The sequence below is a fragment of the Typopeltis vanoorti genome, chromosome 5 (assembly GCF_054136105.1).
Source record: "Typopeltis vanoorti isolate ZY-2024b chromosome 5, IOZ_Tvanoo_1.0, whole genome shotgun sequence".
NCBI classification, from domain to species: Eukaryota; Metazoa; Arthropoda; class Arachnida; order Uropygi; family Thelyphonidae; genus Typopeltis; species Typopeltis vanoorti.
The window spans coordinates 81,167,377-81,192,601 of record NC_143553.1 but is presented as its reverse complement, the minus strand read 5'-3'; the positions used below and the strand labels follow the sequence as shown (position 1 = coordinate 81,192,601).

At 35.7% G+C, this 25,225-nt stretch overlaps 1 protein-coding gene across 2 annotated transcripts in view; it reads left to right on the top strand.

The window, feature by feature from the left end:
- Positions 1–10,243: 10,243 nt before the first annotated feature.
- Positions 10,244–25,225, top strand: part of LOC150106594 (dystroglycan 1-like) — a 151,299-nt gene continuing 136,317 nt past the window's right edge. The window contains exon 1 of one of the 2 annotated variants that reach the window (XM_090393214.1): positions 10,244–10,304. The gene's annotated coding sequence lies outside the window, so the exon portion shown is untranslated. The remainder of the gene's footprint in view (positions 10,305–25,225) is intronic. The other variant, XM_090393215.1, reaches the window with a different exon arrangement.

Below are 25,225 nucleotides of genomic sequence, written 5' to 3'. Positions count from 1 at the left end.
TAATCTACAACGCATGTTCAATTTACATAAATGAGTCTAAGACTGGCCGAAGGGAGAGAGTGCAATGAATAAAAAGTATTCTCCAAATTTTGGGGATCACAAACTTGGAAATGTCATTTGCTTATTGACTATCAGAAAAATTTCAGTTTAGAAGTGATTGAAAATATAGGACTTAATTCATAAATCAACAGCATAATATTATGAAATAACTGTACATGCCATAAATATAGTGCTGTTTGAATTTCTTAATCGGAGAGCTCCTAATTCACAGTCGCTACTGAAAACAAATTTCATAAATAAAAGGTGAACAGCTATTCTGTAAGCAGAAAACATTTTCTTAGCTTTGTATATTTTATATTACAAAGTACTAAATTATTAATAAGATATTTTAACTAAACTGTTCCTCTTTGATATTATATCCACACTGAAGTGGTAGGGAGGCTTGCGAATTCAAGAGCTAGGCTGGTGAGTATGTTAGTTACTGATAAGGCCTCATTTGCTGGATCGTCAAGGGAGAGATGCCAAACTAAGAGAGATATCCTAGTCCTCAAGGTTGGGTATTTTGAGTAAATTTGGTTACCATTCAAATAAAAATCTCTAACCTAGAAGCTTCAAACTGGAAAGTCATTCGACAGAAATAAAGGATTATGACCAGGAAATGTAAGAAAGGTAAAATATTAGGAATCTTGCACATTTTAAACTAGTTATACAGAATGTAATAAGTATAGTAATGATAATAAATAAAAACAAATTTTGGGGATCACAAACTTGGAAATGTCATTTGCTTATTGACTATCAGAAAAATTTCAGTTTAGAAGTGATTGAAAATATAGGACTTAATTCATAAATCAACAGCATAATATTATGAAATAACTGTACATGCCATAAATATAGTGCTGTTTGAATTTCTTAATCGGAGAGCTCCTAATTCACAGTCGCTACTGAAAACAAATTTCATAAATAAAAGGTGAACAGCTATTCTGTAAGCAGAAAACATTTTCTTAGCTTTGTATATTTTATATTACAAAGTACTAAATTATTAATAAGATATTTTAACTAAACTGTTCCTCTTTGATATTATATCCACACTGAAGTGGTAGGGAGGCTTGCGAATTCAAGAGCTAGGCTGGTGAGTATGTTAGTTACTGATAAGGCCTCATTTGCTGGATCGTCAAGGGAGAGATGCCAAACTAAGAGAGATATCCTAGTCCTCAAGGTTGGGTATTTTGAGTAAATTTGGTTACCATTCAAATAAAAATCTCTAACCTAGAAGCTTCAAACTGGAAAGTCATTCGACAGAAATAAAGGATTATGACCAGGAAATGTAAGAAAGGTAAAATATTAGGAATCTTGCACATTTTAAACTAGTTATACAGAATGTAATAAGTATAGTAATGATAATAAATAAAAACAAACAAAATCATATGTTATAATTACAATATATTGTTATATATTAATTATATTGATATTAATGGGAAAAATACAAAAATACTTTGCAAATGACTAAAATAAACAAATATAAATTACCAAAATATTATAGGAGTCAATGCCCATTAAGAAAATTTCTACCTCCTTCTGAGACTAAAGAAAATGTTATAAAAATGAGATATATAAGATACAGAGAAATTATATAATAATTGGTTTTAATCCTTTACCCAAAGGAAGGAAAAACAATGTTTTGCAAGTGAAAATATATGCACGTTTGAGCTACTTGTATGTTGAATTTTTTTTTTTTTTGAAAAAAAAAAAAATAAATAAATAAATACCCTTGAAATGCTCGGGGAACAAAATCCATAACTGACTATCGTTAGTAATCATAAATTAGTTCCACGATTAGGAGATGAACGTGTTTATAGAAGTAGTGAAATTTACAGATTATTAGTTCGTATTCGTTAAAATAGACTGACATAATGATTACAATAAAGTTTTAAAAAAAATCATTAGAATACTATGTCAAACACGATTAACAGCGTACCTTCTTAAAAGAAGCCAAAATAAATGTAAAAGAGATTATTGAGGGATTATGTGGCATAAATACAGGGCTTTGGGGTACGGTGGTTAATATTTACAGTAATCCTTATTAAGGTTAACAAATAACTGTCGAAGGAAATTTACAGTACCATCATATTAGATATAACCATAAATTTAAACCATATTTGAGAAAGATGACTGTGGAAATCATAGACGAATTATTCAAGTATTATAAGTATATATAAGAACTTATTATAGAGTAAATCATGAAAATATACAGTAAATTTTTGAATAAAAAGACAGAAATATTGGAAACAATCTGTTCTCAGAAGAACAAAAAGGTTACGGACAAAAGAAGATCATGCGCAGATAATTTTGATAAATTTGGTCTTGAAGAAAGTAGTCAAGAGTAAAATACAGGAATGGATTGATGAAAATGAGATACAGTATGGGGACAGCATGGTTTTGTGAAGGGTAGATCATGCCTCAGTAATTTGCTCAAGTTTTATAACACAGTGACGGCTGAACTGGATAGGGGTAAATGGGTTTACAGTGATACTGCTGGACCTGGCTAAGGCTTTTGACAGGATACCACATGAAATTCTAATCCGTAAACTGCAACATATGGGGATGGATATAGGGCTGGTGAGATGGATAGGAGGGTGGTTGATGGAGAGATATCAGAGAGTAGTTTATTCAGGAGTAGAGTCCAAAAGACAGCCTGTAACTAGTGGTGTGCCGCAAGGTTCTGTTCTTGGACCACTACTATTTAATTTGTTCATTAGCGACATAATAAAGGATCTGAGAGAAAGTGTTCATTTGTTTTCTGATGATGCAAAGTTGGATAGGGCAATAGCAAATGCAGATGATGTCAGAATTTTGCAGGATGATTTGGATAGATTGGCAGACCTGGCTAAGGAGAATGGATGTCAGTTTAATGTGGCAAAGTGTAAGGTTATACATTCTGGGGTGAAAAGATTATCAACTGTATACCACATTGGTGGAACGGTACTCCAGGAGATTAATGAGGCCAGGGATTTGGGAGTATTGGTGAACAGGGAGTTGAAGTTTAGGGGGCACATTGCAAAAGTGGCTAAATCAGCTCATCAAATCACTTGACTGCTAAAAAATACATTGACGAGCAGAGAAAAGCAAGTTATTGCTCCTCTGTATCGAGCCTTGATAAGACCCCCATCTCGACTACTGTGCCCAGATTTGGTCACCGGTTTCTTCTAGATGGGGAGGAAGTGGAGAGGATCCAGAGGCGAGTGACCAAAATGATAGCTGGTCTATGGAATGAAACTTATGAGAACAAGTTGAAGATTTGTAGGTTGCAGAAATTGGTTGATAGGCGTAAAAGGGGATATGATTGAGACATTCAAATTATTAAAAGGGCTTCTATAGGATTAATTCAGAGGTTGTTTTTGAGAACAGGATTGGTGGTAGGAGGACTAGGGGAAATCCATGGAAGCTGGGCAAGAGTATGGTTAGTAAGGGTGTTAGAGCTAGGTTTTTTACTTTTAGAGTGGTGAATGAGTAGAATAAGCTGCCAGAATCTGTTGTGGGTGCTATGACTGTGAACGAGTTCAAGGCAAAGTATGATAGATACTGTGTGAATTTTGAATAGTTGATGAACATGATGTTCAGGGCCTCCCTCGATGAGTCTGGGGACTCCTTGGAGTTGCCCGTAATAATAATATTTGTCTTAAAACAAATTACTGATATAAAGACGAGAATTCGGAAACGCATGTAACCTTTAGATTTTATATGAAAGCTTTTGATAAACTATATAGAGAAAATTCATGGAGTATAATGAAAATAATGATTATTACGTGTAAGGTATCATGGATATAAAAATATATTCACAGTACCTATTCATATCCCTCCTTGTGAATTATGCATCACCGAAGATGCATCCATAGTGTCCATAGGAAGCTTATCCCATTCGCTCACTACAAGCCATGAAAAGAACCTGCACCTCACATTCTTCCTGATCACACCCTTATTCAGCTTTTAGAGACGAAACCAAGTTCTTCATCCAAGTTTTCATGAGCTGAAAAAATTTCCCCTGGATCTATTCCTTACTAGTTCGGATGTTTCTATCGGATCTTCTTTCCTACTTCTATTACTCAAACTCCGAAGCCATCCCTTCAGTCTGCTTCATTTGTAATTTTACACAAGCAAAATATAATTTTCGTTAGCTGGGCTAGATCTTTTTCACAGCATCATATTTCCGTATAACTTAAATGACCATATGCGAGCACAGGATTCCAGATGTGGGCTTATTGAGGCATTATAAAGTGGGAGAATAGCTTTCTTATTCTTATATTATTATTGAACGTATTCTCTTCAACACTGCAGTTATTCGATGTGATGCTTTAATCATTTTATTTAGAGGCAATGTTGTCTTTAAAATTTAACTCAGAGTCCACAATTACTTCTATGTCTCTAGCTTCATCGAACACAATATATATTTCAGATTATGTGGAAGGCTTATTCCACCAGAAATGCATACCCTTGCACTATCCAACCGATACCCATTAATAGTTTTACATAGAATCAGTCTGTTCAAGTTATCCTGCAAGGATTTTGTATCAGAAAACGTCTCTTATCACCTGACTAAACTTAGGATTATCCGCATATAATTGAATGTTTCCCTCCAGCCCATCCAATGTCATAATGTAGAAGACAAAGAGGAGTGGTCCAAGAATAAAACTTTATAATACCTGACTAGTAAACCTCATTCCCTTAGATTCAGCTCCTTCATACATCGCTCTGATTACTTATCAGTTAACCACACTCCAATGCATGCCACAAGCAATTTGAATACCCTTCTCTTCGAGTTCGCATAATAACCTTCTCCGTGGAATTCTCGCAAATGCTTGCCAAAATCTAAAAGAATCATTGTGTATTCAACCCTGCTGTTACTCTATTGAAAATGTGAGTAGACTGGAAAAACAAAGTCAACAAAATCATGCAGGCTTCTATGATCTTTTAAAATGTTTTCCATCACTCTTGAGGTCGCCAGTCTCTTTAAAACCTTAGTGGCTGCTTCAAAGATACAGATTGGTCTATAAATGGCTGCATTAATTGTAACTCAATCTTTGTGGAGTGGAATTATCTGGGCCTCTTCCTTCTACTCATTAGAAATCGTGTTCTAGTTGAGATCCAAGTTAAACCAGGTCAGTGGCATAGTTAATTCTATAGCACGCTCCTTTAAACATATATGCCGATATCTCATTCATCCCCACTGCTGTATTAGCATTAAGCTCTTGCAATAGTTATTATTAAATGAATATATATTTTATTTGCAAGCAAAGGTTGGTCGATTGGTAAGGCCTCTGCTACTAATGGCTCAAGCAGAAAGTTAAGCAAATCTGAGCGCGGTTAGTAGCTGGAAGGGGTTTCAATCATTCGATGTTGTTGGCAGTCTGCTGAGGACTGGCCATTTTCACAGGGTTGATTTCGGCCAGTAAACTGACGTATGTCAGACCTCTATGCCCTCGAGGGCACGTGGGGATATGACGACAATATATTTTATTTATTATTAAACGAGTAAATGAGTCTTTGGCCTCCACGGAGTCCAAAGATTCATCTTTAGAGACCTCACAATTCACACACACAATTTATACATTAGTTTTGTTCATATATTTGTGCCAAAATCTCACCTCCGGAGACACAAGTTAACCATTTCACACAATACCCATCATACCAATCCTTAAACTGATTCACTATCCTCGTAGCAAAAAATCTAAACCTCACATTCTTAGAAACTGCAGCTTTACTCAACTTCTAATGATGACCTCATGTCGTTTCGTTCCTGCCATATAATGAAAAATTTCCATTACCTCCAGTCTATAAAAGCCTTTTACAGCTTGGAATATCAAGGAATATAGAGAGAATAAAAAGTGCATCTATATAAGATGGAAAGACATCGACTGGCCAAAGAAGTGAATACATCAAAGAGAAAAGAAGCAAATTAGATGAAAAGATCAGTAAAGAAGGAACAAGCAAATGTTTAGTCCCTGGTAAGAACTTATTTTGGAAAATATATTTAAGTAAAAATAATTGTTCAAATTAAATTATTTAATATAAATTAATTTTAATAACACAATTATAAAATAGGATACTCAAAAATCGCCCGTTTTTCTCTAACCAACACAGTATTATGTTAAGAAGCACAAATACAATTGGGACCATAATATCCATGATACAGAATTTTTATTATTATCAGTAAAGACAAGTAACTGCAAGCATTTATGATACTGGATGAGAAAACTGAACATAAGCACACTCTGTAGTCCCATTAACACAATTACAGTATTTTTATTTACGAGTTAATATATTATTTTCATACGCTTAAATTCTAAATTATTAATTTATACATCAGTTTTGTTCAAATATTTATGCCTCTTGCACAATCTTAATACCATAAAATTATTTTCAATCATAATATCATCGCAAGAATAAACGTTAAAATTTCCTAGGATTATATTTTGAATTCAAAGCAGTTTAAGAAATTAAGTTGAAGACAACCATGTATTTTTTATTTATTTATTTATTTTAATTTCGATATGAAATTTACTCAGAATGCTGTTATTATCTTATATGCTAGGGTTTGTTTTTATGTTAATCAATAACACTCAATTACTTATTATTTAATAAATACATTCGGTTACAAATGCCTAAATTGTTTGAAGAACATATATAAACAATGCGTGGTATTTTTTCTTGATTATTATGTATATAAACTATTACACCTTTTTTATAATGTTAGTCAAGTTGCTTTTTATTTTATCGTCCTACATGTTGATATGACATATCAATATGTCATATCACATATTCATGGAAGATCTAGAGGAAAAAATCTTATCCCAGATCATTCCAAAACCGAAAATTTGGTACAGATATGTTGATATCTTTCTCAATTGGGATCATACGAAAGAAAAACTAATGGATTACCTCAACCAAATTAATAGTTTCCACCATACCATCAAATTCACATTAGAAATTGAAAAAGATGGAAAACTGCCATTCCTAGACATCCTAATCAAGAAACAAACCAATAATAGTATCAACCTATCTGTGTATAGAAAACCTACAAATACTGGACGTTACCTCCATTTCAACTCATCTCATCATATAGCTCAGAAACTTAGCATTATCCATATCCTCAAGAAAAGAGCTATACAGTACACAACAGACCAAGATGACCTACAAACGGAATTAACTACAATATCCAGAGAGCTATCTTTAAATGGTTATCCAATAAGACTCTACAACAAGATTCTCTTGACTGATATACCACATAGACAACGTGATGACGTCCAATACATCAGTACTATTACTATTCCATTTGTCAGCAGCATTTCCAAAAAATTGGCTAACCTAAAACCACATAATATCAGAGTAGCATTCAAACCAGTCAACACTATTCGGAAATTTTTAAGATCACCGAAAGACCCTCATCCATTCTACAAGTCCTCTGGAGTATATAACATACCTTGCTCATGTGGTATTAGTTACGTAGGTCAGACCTCTAGAAGCTTTGAAACGAGAAAAAACACATAGGATATGTCAGAAACAACAGACAAGACATTTCAGGCCTTTCTTGCCACTTTGCCTCTACCAACCATCACATCGTGTGGGATAAGAGCCTTATGCCCTATATAGAAGATAACTACCATTCAAGAACCTTCAAGGAAGCAGCTACAGAATTAACCATCAATATGTCATATCACATATTCATGGAAGATCTAGAGGAAAAAATCTTATCCCAGATCATTCCAAAACCGAAAATTTGGTACAGATATGTTGATATCTTTCTCAATTGGGATCATACGAAAGAAAAACTAATGGATTACCTCAACCAAATTAATAGTTTCCACCATACCATCAAATTCACATTAGAAATTGAAAAAGATGGAAAACTGCCATTCCTAGACATCCTAATCAAGAAACAAACCAATAATAGTATCAACCTATCTGTGTATAGAAAACCTACAAATACTGGACGTTACCTCCATTTCAACTCATCTCATCATATAGCTCAGAAACTTAGCATTATCCATATCCTCAAGAAAAGAGCTATACAGTACACAACAGACCAAGATGACCTACAAACGGAATTAACTACAATATCCAGAGAGCTATCTTTAAATGGTTATCCAATAAGACTCTACAACAAGATTCTCTTGACTGATATACCACATAGACAACGTGATGACGTCCAATACATCAGTACTATTACTATTCCATTTGTCAGCAGCATTTCCAAAAAATTGGCTAACCTAAAACCACATAATATCAGAGTAGCATTCAAACCAGTCAACACTATTCGGAAATTTTTAAGATCACCGAAAGACCCTCATCCATTCTACAAGTCCTCTGGAGTATATAACATACCTTGCTCATGTGGTATTAGTTACGTAGGTCAGACCTCTAGAAGCTTTGAAACGAGAAAAAACACATAGGATATGTCAGAAACAACAGACAAGACATTTCAGGCCTTTCTTGCCACTTTGCCTCTACCAACCATCACATCGTGTGGGATAAGAGCCTTATGCCCTATATAGAAGATAACTACCATTCAAGAACCTTCAAGGAAGCAGCTACAGTCGTCCGTACAACTGAAAACCTAAACAAGAATCAAGGTCTAACTTTACCAGAAATTTGGAAAGCTTTAATCAGATCATTAAACATCAAAGAAATGAACTTTCATAACAATTACATCATGAGCCATAACGAATAAATCACGTTCCCGAGACACGCGCATTGTCTCGCACAATACTAATTTTTGTATGAATTAGAACCATCAGTTATAACCTAGTCTGTTACCTTCATATAGCTTACTAATTTGTATTCCCTGAAGATGCCGATAGAAAAATTGGCGAAACATGTAGGACGATAAAATAAAAAGCAACTTGACTAACATAAAAAAAAAGTGTAATAGTTTATATATATATATATATATATAAACAATTTTTTGTTTACTACAACTTGAACTATTATAATAATTATACGAAGACCACTAAGCCTAAATTGTTTGAAGCACACTTGAACTATTATAATAATTATACGAAGACCACTAAGCCTAAATTGTTTGAAGCACTTGAACTATTATAATAATTATATACATACACATAAGGTTTATAATTAAATTGAGAAAATTACTTACTTTTTGGTGCATTTGATACATTAGTGCAATTTAAGACGTAAATTACCTTATACGGGAAGAGAAATATATAGGACATTGGTTATTGTACAAACGCTATTAGTATTAATACGCATATGCCTAGTACTCTGGTTACCAAAGGTGTTCAAAAAGAGCCGATACAGTTTATTTCACCTGAATCATGAACTAAAATACAAGATGAATTAAACATGGGAAGATCATGAAACAAAACAGGAATTTACTTACAAAGCTTCTTTCTTATATTTATCAATTACTTTATATTGCGCTCAGAGAAAAAAGTATTAAAATAGGAATAAAACGGAAACCAAGAAAATCCTATAAATTCGTCATTCAAGAGGTTTATTTGATATATATGCAGAACTATGGGGGAAGTCTTGCACTGCCGTGAGTCAATTCACAAAGGTTAATATGTAAAGGTTATTTAAGCTGAACCAATGTTAAGCTTAAATTGCCTTTGCATATTATATTGCAATATAATGTGATTAAAATATACCTTCATTAAATTGAGCAAAGATAATAAATATATTAAATCGACCTAATGAATACACTTGTAACTGAATACAAAATTTTAATATCGACTTTCCTAAATAAATAAACAATTTTTTTCCCATTAATTATTGGCTTTATTTTTTGATTATTATTTATTATAAATATTTTTGAAAGCTGAAACTACCATCATGAGATATCGAGATAAAATTTGACTACGAATTCAAAAGTTTCCGATATTTAATAAAATGCAGTATGCAGCTCGCTATCCATATTTGAAAGCAAGCAAAAACACTTCAGCTTATTCACATCTCATTTCTGCTGGTAACAATAACCTCTTTATCGCATAATAAAATCGTAATGATAACCTAACTTCTTGTGTTTCCTTGTATTCAAAACTCAGGGCTGATTAGAAAATATTCATCACTCACCCATAATGAGATTTAAAAACATCTTAGATGGCTAATTTAAAAGTATGTATTCAGTCGACTAAAAGCTATCCAACCTCTGCTTCTAAAATGGTATTGTCCAAGTCGATCACGTGGTAAAGCCCAACGCGCAGTCGTTCTCGAGATTACTGTTACAGTTGTCGCTGGCTTGTGTGTGCGAGATGAAAGTTAGCTGTGGGATTAGAATTTTGCAGCTAGAAATGGTAAGTGGCTTTGCTGTGTGTATTATGCAATCAGCTGGTTGAAACATTGATTTGGAGGTTGTCGGGTATATTTTCTAAACTACTAGAAATAGTGCACCGTAAGTTAAGTACTTGCTGATGTGCAAGGAAAGGTGGGAATCTTTTTGCCTAGTGAGCAGCGGCAAGTGAGGTAGGACGCCGTGCCACCACCACCACCATTGACTGCTAGCTGCATTTCGCACGTGCGCAAAGCGTTGGGTGGAAGTCGTACACTAGCCGAGGCGTACATTGGGAGTAGCAGCAGTTGCTGCTACGTTAAATACTAGCCCTTATTTTGGCGAGAAAAGTGATCTGTGAGAGTTTTCAGAGTGGATAAATGACAATGAATACATTTAAATATCCATTGATTTGCGTTTCACCTCTCCAGCAGACTAGGCCAACAGCTTGTTTGAAATTGAAGGGCCAGTTTCAGGTTGACTGTAGGCATTGACTCTTCTTTAACTGGGAGCCATTGTGCGCTTTTAATCTCGCTGTTGAGCGGGTGTGATGACCTTGTGGTTTCTTTTATTTTCCGTGGGTCGCTTTCTTGCAGTGATGTCTAGCGCTTTACAAGAGTAAGAAGCTTATCTCTTAGTGGGAGACTATTATTTCGGCTTCTCTCAATCTTTTGTGAGTGCTAATACTACTGGCTTCTCGGGGAGAAAGTATTTTGTAGACCCTGCGCTGATCGAATGAGGTACTGCCTATGAATGAGATGAGAGAAAAGATTAAGATTTGCGCAGTTTTGGCTCTATAAATGAACTATTGTCGACACTCCCTTTCAATGTCTCCTGGCTGTCATTTTTTTTTTTTTTTTTTAAAGAATTTTATAATCAGTTCATAGTCAAAGCTGCATTTCCACTAATCTGTAAATAAGTAATACGTATTATATTCGTTAAAAATTATTGCAGCGTTTTTTTATCTAGACTGGCGATCATTGGACTCCAACATCATAAACATTTGAATAATGTAAAATTAGGGATAGCTTCATTCTTTCCATAAAATCTACTCTTTAAATATGATCATGTGAATGGTACTTAAAAAGCATAATTTCTTTTAGTGCTGTGATTCAAGTAGGAAAAATTGAGGTTTGGCTGTAGACAATTCATTAATATGTAGAGTAGGCAACATACGATGTTTCCCACTGGGATTGGCGTCATCACATCACGGGAGGTTATTTGTTATCGTAAATAAAACCGACCCTACTGTAAAGTAGTGATGTAAAGAGAATTTTTGTGCTGTCTCGAGATGTTATTTCAAGCTACATTTCTTTCGCGTGGGTAATCTAAACTAATTAGCTGTACTAAGCAGATTGGCGGTTCATTAGGGGACATTTTTATAGCAATGAATTATTTAAGCAATTTATTCGAAATAAACAGCAGGTGTACATCTTTTCTGTGTGTCTGGTATTTCTGACTGATATATTTATTAACAGAAAACAGCCACTTGCCAGAAATGGCTATCTACAAGCTACAGGTTGTAATGCTAGCCTGACTATTACACTGCATGTCCTATTTTTAAAATATATTTTGTAACGAGTATTGCAATAATCATTAACTCTGAATCAACAACTGTACTTATTAACTAACCCATTCCCGGAATCATGTGATATTCTTGAACGAATATATATAGACTTTGGTCTGTCAGTTGTCCTCTCCGCTTTAGAAATGAGTCATCTTTCCCCCTGCTGAGGCTTGTATACCGATTCCTATGTGACTATCGACCTGTGTCTCCATTGTTTGTTTGCATGCTATTGCTAGGATTTCATTGCCGCCTCTTCATTCACATGACACTGCAGACTAATGACATGCGTTTGTCCATTAGAGGATTTTCTGCTCCCCCCCCCAATATTCAATTATTTTTGTATCTGATTGGCGAATAAATGTAGTTGGCTTCTATTTTCAGCAGCGAAACCGGTTTTGTACCTACATCTTAAAATTAGCAGAAATTCACAGACCGAGGACGTACTTTGACTTTCCGGGTTTTGATCACGAGAAGGTTTTCAGTCACTCTGAAGTTACACGATCCCAGTACCACCACTACCTTTAGAATAAAAACATTCATCAGCTCGAGATTCGTACCCTCGCCAATAATTGATCTGATTTCCTAGTATGGTCTTTTGAGAGCGAATTTCATTCGGGCTTTTCGATTAATTTGCATATCAATAAGAGGTTGTTGTGCTTACATCCACTTTCCCTTTCTGACAATCAAAGGTTACTACCGGCGTAAAAATGCGATTTATGACGGTAACTGTTCTTCGTATGTTTGAAAACGTCATAAAAATAGTCTAACTTCATGGGGGGGGGGGAGCAATGTAAGGAAGTAGATAGGCTTGAATTACTGAACTGGATGAGAAAATACCCCTTCGTCGATATCTTTAAGTGCTTAAGAACTGAAAGTAGAATGATCGATTTTTACTGTACAGTACTTAGTTGAGCTGTCTTATTTTGCTTAAGAATGTGCATATAGTTTAACTTTGAGAACTCATTGGAAGACAGTTTCCTTAATCTTCAAATCGACACAGGCTTAGTAATAACACTTACTGGCGCGCTTCGTTGAAAGTGCACTTCCGCCACACCTGTTTTGTAGCTGCTTCAGCTCTACACCTGAATGAATAGCTATACGCACTACAACTAAGCCATTGACATGCTGAGTTTTCAGGGTTTGTTTGTCGTGACTGAAGGTCATTACAAGGTCGGCTGAGAATTCAAATTCGAATGCTTAACTCTTATTTAAGCTGATGCTTTCTTCATGTATATGCGAATTATAAATATTTAATTTTTCCACCTTGAGAAAACAGCAATGCGAGGCCTCCAATTCCCTGGTATGTTTGGAATACCGACTTCTGTTATGAATTTTTAGCCAGTGAATCGCGACAGTTTTTAACAAGTGCTTGTATGGCCGATTTAATCCTAAAGGTGAACTGCTCTCATTGGTAACGTCTTTATTCGGATTCCCATAAAATTATAGGGTACCCTATACACACATTTGCCCTCATTGTATGCATGCGCGGATTTGTTGGATAGTTTTACTGTTGTTGATAACAGTAAGTCGAATGTTAAATAAACGCAGCATTTTAGTACTCGTAAGATCTAAATTAACTCACTAAAATGTGGTTAAGTGTGTTTACTAAGTTTAACTGATACAGTATAAAGGTGACAGTTCCGGCCTTGCAAAACATTGCATTAATAACACTAGCCACACCATTCTTTGAAAGGATCTAAAATGTCTATATAAAATGCATCTATAAATTCGCAACGACTCTTCAAAGAACAAATAAAACTACATCGTCTTAGCCTAAACCTCAGCGATGGACTTACCCATTCCTATAATTTGGGAAATTGTTGCCCAACTTGAAGATCTGAATAGTGTAATAGTCTGCATCCTTGATACCCTTCCGACTATGCCTGAGAAAATAGTTAAATTTCTTGTATTTGAATTTTCGGTTCATTCGACACCGAAGATGGTTTGTAATACACAAACCCAAATAATAATAATAATAAAAAATATACAGTATAACCTTCAAAATATTTTTTGTGTGTGCTTAATTAAATGGATTTCCCACAGTTCTCCAACATTTTAGTATGATCGCAACACCAGTAGTTATCTGAATAGTTTGTGGTTCACAAGCAGCATGCCGAGTCTCGAACTGCTCCTACCACCGAGATCACTGCTAAATGGCAATTTTGTTTCTAAATGACTTTACATCTCCGCCTTCTTGATGTTCGTTCTCCTTTAGTGAAAACTGCATGTTATGCATTTATCCTAGCTCAGTTGAATGGGTTTTTTTTTTGCCCCATGCAGTGACATCTTGAAAATACTCATAACGTAAATTTCTTCAGAATATTTCTGGATCAATATTAAACTCTGGACAATGCTTTACTGCCGATTAATCTTTCTCCACATACTTTAGCACATGAGTTGAATACTTAAGATAGTAGAATGTACTTTGAAATCCCTCCCCTGTCTTTCAATTCCTCTCGTTGGGTGTTTCAAAAATTTTCAATGTCCCTAATATTGCGATAATTTAATACTCATTTTTGTGTGTATAAGATTTTACATATTAAGCATTAAATGTAAAATACTAACCATTTGGATCTCGTAGCTAAACCATCTCATTTTTTCAGTTTAATAAGATTTAAAGCATGATTTTAATTCTAACAATGATAGCAGTGACAACTATTTTACCTCTAATCTGTAGTCATGAAAGTCGTCAAAAGCAACCGCCTATTGCGTATTTGAGACAAACTACTGGAGTGTTACGTCGCATCCGTTGTGGTCCATAATAAACATGACTTTTTTTTTCCCCTTCTGACGCACGAGCTGAATTTATGTGAAGAATTTGTTAGCGAATTTGGTTTTCATGTACAAATCTCTTTTGCAGTAAGTTATAGTTAAAACATGCTCGTATGCTTCCCCCTCTTCAGCAATTCTAATTTTTCTTGGCCATACCTACCCTCAGGTTCGGAAGTGCCAGTTTTAAAAGATGAATGTCGAAGTTCTTGTCGAATGATCTCTGAAATCTTCCTAATTTGATGTCGCCGAGCGTTTCCATAACTAGATTATGTGGAAATAAACGTTCGCTTAAGAAAAATGTGAATGAGTCAGGCTCACTTTTATCCTAATTGCTTCGTATTTCCTCATCGTTTATTCCCACACGGCTCCATTTTAGGACTATTTGAATTCCATCGTCACGAAGTTATAGAACTTCAAAATCCTTCAGGGTAAGTTAGCCCCATAGACCGCTAATAGGATGTTAATATTCGATATTGTCTGCATATTGGACTCGCCATATCAGCATAGATTCACTTTCGTATGTGTAAAAAAAAAATTATACTTACGAACTCTTGTATAGTTTTTTTATGCTAAACATTGAAGGTTTTGTGACGTCCATTTTGTGAGCTTACTCAATTTTAAATTAAGCCCACAAAAACCAAACTTAGCTACAACTTCCCTCTTAAACTTCAGAAATTGAAGCCGAAGTCCAGCATTGCTGTCTCTCCCCTTATTTCCTTCATCCTCTAACAAAGACCAGTCACTGTATCGCCTGGCCTGACCTGACTTGCCTTCGGGGGTTAGTACACTAAGACATCTGCAAGAATGCTATTTTCCGATCGTAGACGGAGAGGAATAAATACCTCTCTTTTTCCTCCCCCACAAAGAATCTTTAAGCTTCAATGCATATTGTAGAAAACGTTACTTCCACGTCATTGACCACACTATAAATCGGATAACATCTCGGAAGACTCTGATATCTTGTAAATAGTAATATTTTGACCCTTTTATCAACGTAAAGGATCAGATCATTCTTTTAGAACGGGTGGCATTTAATTAAATATCGTTCTGGTCGGTTGATATTTTTAGAGCTAATGTTCTTATCGGTAATATGCACCGTAATTTCTCATTGAGGCCTATCCGCACCAGACGTTGCTAGGGGGTATTGTTTTCCCTAGTGCAAATATTTCAGGAACCATTGAACTGGATCTGTGTAAATGGTCACGAATGATTTTTAATTCTTTCAACAGTATATTGCTTACCCTGTGCCAAAATGACCTCATCATACTTTTTTTAATCCATGAAACGATGTCTAATATGCAAACTTGGCACTAATTTACTTCAGTATGGTGACTGGTACAAAAATAGCGTCCATCGTGTTTATTTCAGTCGCTAGAAGTGCAGTGGTGTTTTTCTCGCCTCCGTTCTTATTTTGCATATTCGTTGTCCCTGTGAATAAAGCTCATAAAACTTAACCGTTTTTGTATTTCGAAAAAAAAAAAACGGCTATTTAGTGATGGTAGTATTATCTAGTAGTTTCAAAATTAAATCGAGGCTTGTCAAGTATTAATGACAAAGCAAAAAAAAAAAATTATAATACGCATTCCCTATTCTAATGGATAGGGAAGAAACATGGTATTGTTTACGACTAGGTCCTTTACTGAAGAAATACGAATTCTCTCGATCTTGATAACGAAATTTATTAAAATCGGGTATCTCCATAATGAGGCTATTGAGTGTGTAAGTTTGTATAGTGAAGTAGACAGTCGAAAGGGATGGCTAGCGGCAAGGGGTCATTCTGTTGACACGGTGGGGATGAAATTTCACTAGAGCGATGACTTAGACCACCCAACTAGTGTAGATAATGAATGATCCTTCTCAACTAGTACGTTGAAAGATATCACGAACGCCTACCAAATCCCCTCTTGTCCTCATTAGGGTCGTGAAGAAGTGTCTCCTCCCTTCAAGGATCCGTAATGGACAAAGCTCTGTAGTCACATCTATTTTCAACTCTTCGTTCGCTCATTGTCCAGCGGAGCCATTACGAAATCAGCAGGATGCCAAATGCTAATCTTTCATTGGCTGCAGTGAGTTGTGATCTAAAGTCATAATTCTTTTATCTTTATGGGTAGGGAACAGACTTGCATTCCTTTCTGATTGTATTGCGTGATCATACGAATACAGTTAATGTTAAAAAAAAAAAACACGCAGCGGGTGGCTTATTCCTTGAAAAAAATATTCAACCCCTCCTTAAATATATTAAGTTGCTTGACATGAACTCCTGCTAACACATTTATCCTATTCCTCCCTCCCTTCTGGTGGATCTTATCAACGTTTGCTGCCGATATTGGATAATTTGTCAGTCCTTATCGCCAGAATCATTTCCTCTTTACTCTTTATTGCTAAACTCGTACACTTGAAGGTTTGTGGCCCTGGTATCTTATTAATAACGAATTATTGAGTTCCCTATTAAAACCATTCGGTATCAGATGACTTGTATCGCCATCTTGTTCGGGACTTGTGCCTGGTTCCGTTCGCGTAAAAATAAACATTTGGTTTGTTTCGTTGGAGGGGTAATGACCTCCAGTCGGGCATGACTCAGAGCCAGCCAATATTTTTTTTTAACGTCACTTAGTTTATTTATTGGCACTTTTTTGTTGTTCTACAGGAGTGCTGTGGATAGTTATTGCATGAAAATAAACAAATATTAAAATTAGTTTACGGTGTTTCTTCTTTAAAACTTAAAACTGACACTTCAATATAAATTTTAGTGTAAAAAAAAATGGCAAGAGGAAATAGAATGCTTTCGTTCACAAATCGTTACATATTGAGTACACTTTTGTATGCTAGTTTTTCACTCCTGCCCCACTTCTGCGGGAGGGGGGGGGAAACCTTCATCCTTGTGTGTATCGAATTCTCCCACCTATGACCTCGCTTTCTGTCTCGACGTAACCGTAATTGGCACTTGGCTGTTGCCAGAGGTTCTGCGCATGCCCAGTAGCATTATTCCTATGACCCGGGTTAGGCGATATCACACACACCATCAGACAGTTGGGTGCCAAGTACTACCACGTCGTGTTTCGGCTTACCGTAAGCTACGGTTTGACCCTTTCGCAATGGCCACAGGGAATGCATTGTTGTGCTTTCCACTTGGTTAGTGTGCCGTTGACGTCAAGATTGTGCCTCGTGTTACACTACTCCGTGTACTCCTATTCGACCTTCTCCGACATCTGCAACGTGTCACAAAATATGCTTAACAAGTATTACAGAATCGAGGTGCTCCTGCTGAGTGAATTACTAAAAGAAAAAAAAATATATATATTGCTGAGAATTTTTTTTGAGCAATACAATGTACTACTATTTTTCATCCCGCCCTTCACTTTTAAAACCTACCTAAACACTTTTTTTTTTTTAAAAAAATTTAAAAGTGAAGTACAGATGCTACATGTTGCCACCGCAGCTGTCAGTACATTGATTCATGAACGTATGTTCATGAATCAATATACTGACATGAAAGGGGAAGAGAGAAATGAAAGAAAAACATTTGTCTGGAAATATACGACCAATGGTAATTGAACTCCGATGGGAATAATTGGAAGTATTTAATCATGATCGGTCAACATTTCCGCACGTGTATACGTTCTGAAATTGGTCAAAATACTACGTGATCCTAAAAATATTTAGAATATGCCCATTTTCATTACATTAAAATAATTTTTAAAAGCATATCTTAGCAATATTTTTCTTTCATTACCAGCACTGAATCCGAAATGAATAGAATTAACCAATCTCGTATTTAGACTGAACGAGTTAGTTGCGCATGCGCCCACAAGGTTTTCGTAGTATAATTATGAAAAAAAAAATCTTGTGTTATCGTATATCATCTTTTTTATGCACCAGGCCGACCCGGAACATTTTTCTGTTTTGTGACTTTTCTCCCTTTATAGTAATTAAGTAATGCAAGACAGACAGCAATGGCAGGTTATTAAATCATGCATATGATTAGTGTGGTATTAACAAAAGATCGTGCGACCAAAAGATAAAAGCAAGCCGACAATTGAGTTGAAATGCCAACTCTCTTCAATCGAATTCCAATAATATGTGAACTGCCATAACATTCACTAATATATAATCTTAGTTTTAACACGTTCAGTTGAATTTTATTGCTGCTTTGTGGTGAGCGAACTCGCGCACACATCTAATTAATAACAATAGTTTTAAGTTAGATACTGTGTTTGCCGGTGCAACATATGGTTTTGCTTGAGTCTATACAGCATAGTTTCTGTATGAGGGGAGATGTGATTCATTCATTAGTGTCGTTTTTATCCAAGTTGTCTCTAATTACGCTATTTTGTTGAGAAATATTACACAGCCTACTCATACCTTTTTATTCACTGACATAAAAGTAATTTTTTTTCCTTGCCTCTGCAGTATAGTGGCTATTGGGGGAGGACGTGTTGTTTACCGCGGGAGCAAGTTACTATCGCCCCGACGTGAAAGCGTTTAAGCTTTTTTTTTTTTCATGTGAGCTATATGCTAAAATTTTTATTTTTTTTTTTCGAAAAGTAAAATCAGGGGTGCGAGTTATACGCGAGGGCAAGTTATATTCGAGTAAATATGATATTTAAACTATGGATAAATATATTGGTACCTTCTTTAAACGGAAAAATAGCTCGGATGACAGTGATAATACAAAACGAGTTTGTAATGACAGTTTGTGTGTAGTTTCTGAAGAGAAAGAGGTCTGTAACGAATCCACAGAATTGCCATCAGTTACAATGCGATAATATCAACACACTGAACGAAAGGAAAGATTTGCTGGACACTCGACCAGTGGATCGCATATAAAGGTAAATACAATTGGTTATTTTGTAGGAACATTTTTCTGTTTTGTGACTTTTCTCCCTTTACGGTAATTATGCCTACATTATTGTGTTATTATTCAACAATTGTTTACAGTTTTGAATGTGTATATAAAGTCAATATCAACAGTCGCCTGATTACGAACGCTTGATGAAAGGGACGGGGAGGTTTGGAGCTTCCTCGAATAGTATTCAAAAGGTAAATACAATTGGTTATTTTGTATAGGGCCCCGAAACTTTAGTTTAGAATTTAACCACTGCTCTTACCACATTAGAAACATTTTATACCGGTGAAAGAATTCTTAATGAAACCGGGCTATCTATCTTCCGTCGATGGTTTCAAGCTTTCCTGTTCTGCATACCTGTCTGTCGATTAAATTAATATTGTGAGAGCTCAATTTATTTGTTCGGTGTTTCTTTAGTTTCTGATTCATTTAGACACGAGTGCCGTAGCGAAATGTTTTGCATGCCAGTGTGGGAAGAATTTCTTTTTGGAGTTGACAGAACCAGAACAACATTTAACAAGAGTAAACGTTTGTACGAAATGCAAGAATTTCCTGGAAACTACTTGTTTTTCGAAGTGGATAGGTACACTTGCTCATGTATTCTGAAGGGGGGGGGGAATGTGTCGATGCTAGGATACAGCTTCGGTCTGACGTGCAGTAGTCTCCTCGATACAGTTCCCCCCCCCCCCCTCTCACACGAGTTCCATAATGTAAAGGAAGACTGCCAGCTGTCGCCTGATGTGGGCGGTTTCGATGTCAGTCTTCTCTGTTACCATGGTGACGTAGACATGTTTCCTCGCAAACTGGTAGCTCAACTCGGTTGTCATGAATGATCTGTTGCAACACTTTATCACCGCACTAAGAGGTGGATATTTGTCGGGGGAATTAAATCTAGAAGATTGATAGACGGAAACAATTCTTACCTTCATGCGTGCTGTAACGAAATCATCCGTACAAGCAAGGACAGCTATCCTGCCGAAGTTCAATTTGGAATGAAATGGCTTAAAATAATTTTCACCGGGATCTTTGAAGATTTTGCCAAATTCGACAACAAATGAAGAAATAAAAAGTTGATGCCTTGTAAGATGACCTCCCCGGTCTTCTTTTTGTTTAAAAAAAAAAACAACAAAAAAACCCGGCCTAGATGCCGTGGAACGTTTCAATTATGTCATGGTCTCGTGTTTGAAGTCATGATGAATGGGGCTTGTGTATTGATATTTGGAGCGTAGAGGGAGTACTGTAAGATTATACCGAGAGTCAAACGACGGACAGCTTTTAACTACCGACATCGAGGTTATTTATAAGTTAGGATAGGCTTTACTAAGCTTTCATCAGAAGGTTAAAAAAAAAAGGGAAGAACGTTAATTTTTTTTATTTTCTCTTTTGTTCTGGGCATTCTCCGTTGCTATGAAGGTGACATGTCGTTACGGAAGGCCACCAACTATTCAAAAATGTAGCAACACCCCTTTCTTGTCTCTTTGAAGTTCCTCAGTAATTGGCCTTGAGTCACATTCCCGCGGACAAGTGCCTTTCAGACGTGTGTAATTTTTACCAATTAGCGCGTGAGACATTAACCTCGTAACCCTCCATTTTCTTCCCACCCCATTTCTTCACTGCATCTTCATTGCCTGTAGGCGGACTCCGGGAGTTTCTTTTTTTCTTTTTTTGCTCGTTACTTTCATAACATGTATTAAATAACTGACCTCTCTAACGTCTCTAGTGTACTGTTGGATAGCCGCTTGCTTCGGCCATTGGATTAAATATAGCGATGACTGTTGGTTCGTCCCTCCTCATCCTTCCGGTGACCTTACCCAAGCGACAGTGTTTCGTTACTGTTTCTTGTAACCTGACTCCTCGAGTGAGAAAAATGTTCGCTGTTTATCTCTTACTCTTTCCATTGATGTGAATATTACTAGTTGCATATATTAGGCCGTAGACATACATTAATCTAAATTCTTCTACAGTTTTTTTTTTTTTTTCGTTCATTCCACATATACGTTCTGGCATCTAATTGGATACGAACAGTTAAGTCAGTAGATCGCATTCCATCATGTTTTATTCGAATTGGAACGTTTTAAATCATTTCTGACAGCTGTTTTGCTACGCATGACTTGGTATTGGAGTTGCCCAAGAGACTAAATGCCTGTGTAGTCATAAGGCACGATGTTCGTAATTATATATTTTCTATCTTGAAGTCATTGACCTGTACTTTCTAGGTATTAGTATAGGCACATTTTGTAGGACGATAAATAAGTTGTACAAGACTATCAATCTTCTTTTAACGAGCCATTGAAAAGTTTGGTTTGTTAGCCCTATTTGCCCCGGCTACACTTCACATTCATCATTGGAAGGGAAATCCGGGGAAACGCTCGCATAGCTCCCGAAGTTTAGGACATCCACAACGAGTGAAAGTAATATTTTATTGCCGACGTTTTGCCTACAATCATTAAGGCATTATTGAGATTAGATCAAGCTAAAAATTACAGAAATATTAGAAATTTCTTATTTTGATAGCCATTCAGCTCATCTGTATATAACCAACACATGCCCATATGGTATTTTTGGGATCACCTTTCTTCATGTACGAGAGGAAAGGTGGTTTCGTATAAATCAGCCTACGCTCTGTAATATCAGTGACCAAAGATGGCGGATGTATATTTTATCGTTCGTTGGGATTTGGTACACGTACACGCTAAGAAAGGTGTTCCCAACTGGCTCGTTCTCACATCACCTTTCTTGGCATTCATCTGCATGAAAAAGCAGTTCTGTATTTACTGGGTGTGTTCCAGCACGTTCATCGGTTAGGTAGGTGACACCCATAACACGGGATTGAAGTCCCCCCCCCCCCCATATCCCACTTGTTTGTCTGGTTATAACGATTCCGATAATCGGACACAGTGATGTTCGGGTTTGTTGAATGGTTTGCCAGAGCAGTCACTCTAGCGTATAAGTAGTTGCCCCCACGCAGCTTCTGTTTCGGAATGATGGCTAACCACCTTTGATTCAGTGGGGGGTCGACACCCGCAATGCTCAGCTGGCATTTGTTGTTAGACTTGAAGACGATACGAAAGAAGCTTTCTACATGACGAACGTACATTTGCCTGTACACTACAGTAAAGATAAGGCTATCGCCTGTTTTCCAACAGGCAAACCATAACGTAATTTTTTGGTAGATAACTTACTCTGAATTAAAGAATAATTTTTGAAATAAAATTTTTTAGTTAACTTTTGAACATTTTTGGCACTCAAACAGTACATTTTTCGAACAATAACGTCGCAAGATTGTCACCAGTGTACGGATTAAGTAAAGCATGTACTGTCTATAGCCCAAGATACACTAGAATTTCATTTCTAATGGCGGCATGTAAAGTTTGCAATAGAAGAAATAAAAATGCATATGTAAGGGCATATGCATCTTACATCTATTCTGCAGTCTGAAAACAGGAACCCCCCCCCCCAACACGCTCTGTATCTACAACGTTAATTCCTGACATATTTATTCCATTGAAGAGTTTAAAATACTATCGAAAGAAGGAAGTGAAAGGCATTAAGTATTTATATAATAAAAGCCAGAAATTGATGATTAGATAGTAAAAAATGCTACAAATTTATACTTCCCCGGGCTTATGACAGTCAGTTGAATGTCTATAAACAGGTGGATTTTATGACGGATATTTTAAGTTGTCATTAAAATTCTCGTTTTCTAAAGACACTGGAGGCGATTGAAAGACTTAATATCAAGATAATAAATTTCCGTGAAAGCACCATTCTCCCCTCCCAACAGTTGTCAGTTTGGGCTTAGGAAAAACGGTAATACTGAGAAGCAAATTACTAATTAAAATAATAATAATTACATGACAAGTGGGAAAATAACTAAGACGATAAGTTGTTAGTTTAACAGTAAATAAGGATCCCCGAAAGTCATTAAAACCAATCTTATTTTGAATCTTTATAGATAACTTTCCAGTTTAATTACAGGGATCTAACTTGTTTTGCAGGTGATGCAGTATTAGTATACTGATACACTAGTCAGTTCCATGATATATTGAATCTGACCTATTGATAATCAGGTCATGTTACTAGAAACAACTTATTTAAATACCGGAAAAACATGCCTTATTATATTGAACTAACCAAAATGTCATTTACGATATACCTTTTTTTTAAATTGGATTATCCAACCAGGCAACTCCAACCCTTGGGGTTCTAGTATATAATTTTTTGAAATGGAAAACTCATGTAAGTACTTGAAAAAAAGATGAGGTCATGTTCCTATTCTTTTATTTGAAACATTGTATCAAGCAAATTTATGTATATGATATATTACTGTTTGGGCTACCCCTAGTATTGCAATACGGAATAAGAGTTAACTACAAACTAAAATAGCCGACGCACTAACCTGATTACTGTCCACATACAAGCTTCTCAGTGGCATACAGTTACTTCCGTTTGACCACTTTTTTTACAGTATAAGGTAGATCGGCGTATACAAAATACTGACATTCCTTCATATAAACAAATACTAGATATCACGCAGAACACTAATGGTGGCACACAAGTTAAAATAATTCGAAGATTTTGCATACTTAGTTTCCAAAATGTTTTGTTTCAAAAATAAATTGGAATGTAATATTTCCCGATTTAAAGCTATATTGAAGAAATATCCTACCAATAAACTAATTCAGCGCTATTATTTAAATATAAGTAATATTTATTCAGTTCATAGCTCAAGTATATTAAATTGATATACTATAAAACCTGAATGAGTATACTGTGTGTATCCCTTGATTTTAATTTTAAAAAAAACGAAGCACCTTGTTTTAGATAACATATTGCATATGTTTTTTTATCCGCTCGTCCCCACTTTCGCTTTTTACGTCGTATGCATATAAATCATAAATTAATGAAATCATTGTTGGCTTCGGGATGAGGACCAGTGTCGCTTTCCAAATTTAAAAAGGTAGAACCCGAAGCTTTCGGATCTATGAATTGATGTTTTAATCATTTTAACCAGCGGATTCCCTACATATTATTATTCACAATATAAGTCATTCTCTAGGGATGTCACGTTTCCCCCTGTCATTTTGTGACATTGTCCAAATATCACAAAATGGTAAATCCCCCTCCCACGTCATGTTACAAATGTTTTTTTGTAACGTGCTAACAATTTTTAAGTCATAACATAAATCGATAACAGGATACGGTTGGTATTTTAAAATATTTAAACTATTTTTAATCTGAAGAAGAAAACTTTCTAAGCGAATGTTTCCACATTTTGGATATAATACTGTATAACATATATATATAACATAATTGCAGATATTACTCATTGTTACATTTTTCAGAACTCCTTACGTACTCATTAAACGTCATTGAAGAATTCTTTAGCAAATAATCAATAATGGCTGGTACATTTACTTGGAGTTTCCCCGAAATTTGGAAGAATTTTGCAAACTCTGATTGTTGACATATGTTGCTACTGAAATGCTAAATTCATTTGAGCAGCGAAGTCCAACGGGTTCTTAACCAAATATGCATTAAGACACCCAAGTTTCGGAAAATTATGACTTAATAGAATGCATTTCCTTTTGCCACTAGGGTGGATTCCGTGTGCAGCAGCAGCATAGTCGACTTATACCATTATGTAAAGAAATGGATGTAATGGTAATCGCCCTTCCGGATAAGGCTACAGCTCACCATCTTGGTCATTTGGAATTTTTCTGTTTTGTGGAAATGTTTAGTGTTACGCTCATTACAACCA